The sequence below is a fragment of the Acartia tonsa genome, chromosome 14 (assembly GCF_053477335.1).
Source record: "Acartia tonsa isolate MP-2025a chromosome 14, ASM5347733v1, whole genome shotgun sequence".
Lineage (NCBI taxonomy): Eukaryota > Metazoa > Arthropoda > Copepoda > Calanoida > Acartiidae > Acartia > Acartia tonsa.
In genome coordinates, this window is record NC_137273.1 from 2,586,842 (window position 1) to 2,592,875 (window position 6,034).

The following is a 6,034-nucleotide window of genomic DNA, read 5'->3' on the forward strand; positions in this document are numbered from 1 at the left end:
GAAATGACATCTGAAGAAAACTATTTTACCACTAATTTTTCCGCCAATTAAAAAAATCATTTTATTGTGTATAACTACCTAGAAGCATGCTTATTAAATTGTTATCAATAATGAATATAATTATTTTTGACTGCAGGAAAACTGCAGGCAAAATAGATTTTCTACAAGTGAAATATTCTTGCTATCTAAAAATAAAATATGCTTTGTTCTTTTATATCACTAAAAATGTTTAATATTTAAGCAATTGTCTATTTTTAAAATATTTTTCCACTGCAGTAAAAACCAAACAGTTTTTAACAATAATAGCATGCTTTAATATAATATAATGGTGATAATTTTGGCTTGTAGAAGAGTAGGAGGCAAAACATTTTTTTTCAGGTAAAAAATTTCCTACCAAAAAATCTTTTTGTTCACAACTTTTTAAAATATTTAATTATGCCAAAGATAAAAATATTAATGCTTAAAATCTTTAAGCATGATAATACACAAAATAACCCCTTCTGTTGATAAAAATTTGTGGTTGAAACGTTTGGACAATTAACTTACTGAACCAACCCAAAAGTTGTTAAGCCAACGTATAAAAAACGTTATTATAAAACTTTGGGGACTAGTGTAATATACAGTCCAATGTCCACTCCCTCCCTGTCAGTCACAAAGCCATTATTTACATTTTATTTCCAATTATTTCTTAATTGTAAAAGTGAAATATTTAAATTATTACCCTAGGAAATTTGGTTTTTTTAAGTAGCACACTTTTGAATTCCTAAAATATGTTTATTATTTCACAGAGAAAAAAAATGTATTAGAATAAACAAAAAATAAGGGTTTGATAAGAAAAATAGGCTTAAACCATCCAAAGATTTAAATTTAAGTATAACATAGTCCATAACAATATAAGGACCTTTATGGAACTTCTTTAAAATGAAGAACTTAATCGGTTCAGTGGATAGCGGGATCTTAAAGGACATACCTAAAAAGCTAACTACTTTATATAATAGCCTTTTTTTCTCTTTCGACTTTAGGACCAACATTAAGCAATACTATTGACATAAGTTTGTATAATAGCAGATAATAAGTTTAGTTGGGATATATAAACACCCAAAAACCCCTCTAGTTAATTGAGTCAATGAATTATTACTTAAAAGTCAATTAGCCCCTTATTAACCGTAAAACCTGATCATTAAAAAGAAATAAGGTGGCTTTTTAAAACAGTTAAAATACTATTTTAGATAAATTAACCATTAAAATAATATAAAAGGATCTCTATCTGTTTGTGTGTACCAAAAAATCTCGAAAATGGCTGAAATGATATAATATTATTTTTTTGTAATTATTTCAAACTAAAGTTTTTCCTATTATATATTCTTTAACAGTATTTCAAAAATACTGATTCATTTCTTTTCCTAATGAATATTAATTGATTAACAGAGAGAGAGTGTGCAATGAGGATTAAATTAATTTCCTCTTGTCCAATATCTTAACCCTTTTTTTCAGGGGGGGGGGGGGATCGGACATTTGGCTGTTTATTGCACTAGTCCTTATAGCTTTATAATACAGTTTTCTTGTTCGTTGGCTTGACATTTTTGGGGGACTTCTAATAAATTTTGATTGATTGGTTTATTTAGCTGAGTGTCCAAATGTTTTAAACACTAACTAAAATCTACAGAAGAAGTAATTTTGTGTACTATCATCGGGGATGAACATCAATTTATCCACCTTTGTGTTATCCCTTAAAATCCCTGTGTTTAAACATAAATTAATTTTATAAAAGTTGTGAATCAAAAAAGTTAAAAATTATTTTTTTTCTATAATCGTCATTTTCAAAACACTTTTAGGTTATTTGTTGTTATATTTGATATAGAAAAAGGGACAGGCGACTTAAAATATTATAAAAATAGTAGGGCAGGACATAAAACGTCAAAGTTGTTCGCGGATAGGAAAATAACAGTTTCTAATTTTAATTTGTGAAGGCACTACACGATACATTTGTTTTCAATACAGTTTGATGTTTTGTTTGGAAACTACAATATTTTCTATTTTTGTCACCGGGACTAAGTTTTAACTTTTCTGCCTATCAAATTTAGCATTATTTGCATTTTAATATTTTTTCTCGTATTCATTTGAATCCGGTGGATAGGAACCGCTTCTCATGAATACGAAAAAACTATGTCTAGCATCGTATTATATCCAGTTTTCGGCACCACGGGGCTAAAAAAACTAGTTTTTATCTTATAATTGTACATTCTATGTCCGCGGAAATACGAGAAATAACTATTCCTGTATTTTTTCATTTCTGATAGCAATTAAAGATAACTACAATAATTTGTCCAAATAATGATTATTTTTATATTATTACTGTTATCTTGAGATAACTATGATATTCAAAAATGAGTCTGTATCAAATTAATTGAATATTTTTTGGTCATGTCCTATTATTTGTTTTTTTTAAAGAAAAACTGTTCTGTTCCTAAATTAATTGTAGTTTGCAGTGTGCAATATAGCCCAGGAATCAGGGATAAGACAATGGACAATAAATTAATCTCCCATAGAAATTTTGTCTTTGATGATATAACAATTTTGGAATAGAAAGGTTGCAATCTTTCCTCTAACATTTTTTTCAGTATGGCTTCAAAACCAATTGATAACCGCTGGATTAGAATCGCTTCTCAGCCATACTGAAAAATCATTTACAGTACCGATTTACAGACAATTTTCCACAAATATAAAAATAAAATATTATATTTTTTATTTTAATATTTGCTGTCTATAATACGATGCAGACTTTTTATTGGATGGAAGATTAATTTATTAACCATTGTCCTACATCACTGTAACCCTGAATATAGCCTATGTTAGATATTATTATTAAATAAAAGTTGAAAATATAAAAGTGTATTTCTTATTAGCGAAGCTACTCTAGATAGTATATTGTGGTTTTTTGTTGGTTGGTATGTCGATAACATTTTTCTGACGTCATAGGAATATGAAGCGTTATCATAAGCTTTTTTATTTTATTTATTTTTTCTCTCTTTCTCCCTCTAAACAACCTTCTATCTATCTCTTTCGATAGCTTCTAATAAATAAAGATAGTTCTTCGATAGATAGATGGAAATATTCTAAGCTATACTTAGATAGATTGTTAGTTAATTAGTTAGTTAGTTAGAGAGCTAGATAGATAGATTGATGGTTATTTAATTATTTGGGTATAAAGGTAGATAGCTAAATAGATATTTATTTAGATAGTTAGGTTGAGAGCTAGCTGAAAAGACAGATATTTAGTAAGTATTATAGAAAACTATAAGGAGAGATAAATAGTCATTTGGTAGTTTAGTATATAGCTTAGTTTAGCTAAATATATAATTATTTGGGAAAATAGTTAGATAGATAGATAGATATTTAGTTAGTTTGGTATATAGCAATATAGATAAGTAGATAGATCTTCAGTTAGTTTGATAGGTATCTAGCTAGATAGATAGATACATATTCAAGTAGGTAGATAGCTCGATATATAGTTATTAAGTTAGATAATAAGTAGATAGCTATAAAATATAGATAGATAGTTATTTAGATAGTAAGGTAGATAGATAGATGGTTATTTAGGTAAATCTAAATACCATTAAAGATATTTTGTTAGTAAAGTAGAAAGATAGATAGATAGATAGATACTTACATAGATAGATAGATGAAAATATGAATATAACTATAAATAAATACTCTACTAATCTTACTAATAAGAGTCTTTAGTAAGTATATATAAAATTTATGTATGGGCTTAAGTTAACTGTTAATGAAAGCCTTAAAAAATAGCGTTCCAAAAATCAATCAAAATTTGAAAAACATTTTACATTTAAAAACAATTTCCATGAATTAGAACCGGTTCTTAGGTACATTAAAACATCATGTATAGCATCGTATTATAGACAGCTTTTTACGAATATTAAAATAAAAATCATAAAATAATTATCTGTTTTTTAGCCCGGGCCTTCGTCGCCTCAGGGCTAACAAAACTTATTTTAATACAAAATTTTATCGAAAAATGTAATAATGTGTAAAGTTCAATTAGTTTATGAGATATTAAGTAACAGAATGAGAGATTAAAAACATAATATTTGCTAATTTTATAGAATTGCTGTCTTTGGAAAACGTTAAAAAATTTAGATTATCGCCATCAATCTTTAAGTGAAAACCCTTTGAATGGCTGCAATCGATTTATCATTACATGAATGTTGTACCAGATTTTTATGTACTCTGATAAAGTGAATCTAGCAGCTGGCTAAAATAACGATAATCACCATCCAACACTTTTACCCCATCCCAAACTGACCAATAAATGGGGTCCATATAAGCAAGCAAAATTGACAACAAATTTTTCTATGTCAATATATCCACGTATATTCTATATCCATTATGGCTGCCAATGAATTTTTAGGACATTAAAATTTTATACAATATTGTATTCATGAAAAAATTATATATACTTTAATATAAATTAGGGAGGTATTTTTGTCTGTGGCGGAGGATCTCGTTAACCGCTGAACCATTATGGTTTTCCTTTACAGTGAAGCTTATAATAGGTCCAAGGAAGGATTTTATCTTTTTTTCTGGGGAGGGTTTCTCCACCCACCCAATTAATATTGCGCCACCCTCCAAAAAAGAATTTCTTTTACTTTAAGTGCCCCTAGAGGCTTCAAGGGGCGTAGCCAATAGTAAAATATAAAGTACATAAATGTCTGTTTGAATAGCACATATAGTTTATTTTGGCATGTTAGAATATTCCTATAGATTTCAAACCTTACTTAAATAAGTCCTTAAACATTATCCGAGTGGCAATATGTTTAATTCTTACATTAATTTTCAACAGGGTGATTACTAGTACGATTTTATTATTACATTATGTGCGAACAAAGCATCTTACACTGTTTTTTTCAATTTCGAGAACAATATAGTTTTTTTTTACCTTGTTTTTACAAATTGGTGTAAATTTTTTTTATATTCTTAAATTGAATTAAGGTTAGGTTAAGTAAGGAATAAAAACCCTGCAGGGTCCCAGAAATTGAGAAGGGTAGAGTGATAATTGTTTTAAACTATAGTCTTTAAAAAAGATCACTCCTAGTTAGGGGAGGTTTATCTTTTATATTCCTATCCACTTTTGGAACTTTTATTGAATTTTGATTGATTGTTTTATTAAGTTGGGTGTACAAACGTTTCAACCACTAATTGTATTTTTGTGTATCATCACATTCATTGGTCATCAATTGTACATTAATTTATCTTTAATTGTATTATCCCTAAGTCCATGATATTTAAATAAAGGGGACATTGGGATGTTTAATACACAAGTACCCAAAATTTTTTCTTATGCGTTGGCTTAACAACTGTGGAGACTTTTATTGAATTTTTATTGGTTATTTCATTAAGTTCAGTGTCCAAACGTTTCAACCTCTAATTATAATCTACAGAAGGGGTATTTTTGTGTATCATCATTGGGGATGTACATTGTACATCAATTTTTCTTTCATTGTCTTACCCCTTTATCCCTTAAATTTGAATACAAATGCGGTGACATGAACGCAGCATAACACATCACAAAATATTACACATAAACTCTATGGTTCTATGGGATCTAAAGGGATAAGACAATGGCCGATAAAGCAATGTACATTGTACATACCCAAAATCATGATAAACAAAATACGCCATCTGTAGTTTTAAGTAGTGATTAAACGTTTGGACACTCAACATTATGAAACAACTAATCAAAATTCAATAAAAGTTACCAAAATTTGTTAATACACCGATTAGTAAGCATCCAAATGTCCCCTTCCTCCCTGTAACACATAACAAAATATTACACATAAACTATGATTTTTTAGGGCAAATTTTAAATTACTTTTATTTGGCATGCATGCTTTGTTTTCTTCAATAGTTGGTTGTCCGTGGGGTATTAATTATCAAAACTGGGTCTAAATCATTATATTAATTCATATTTACAAAAGTCATATTATTTCTTAAACATATTTAATATAGCTTTAAG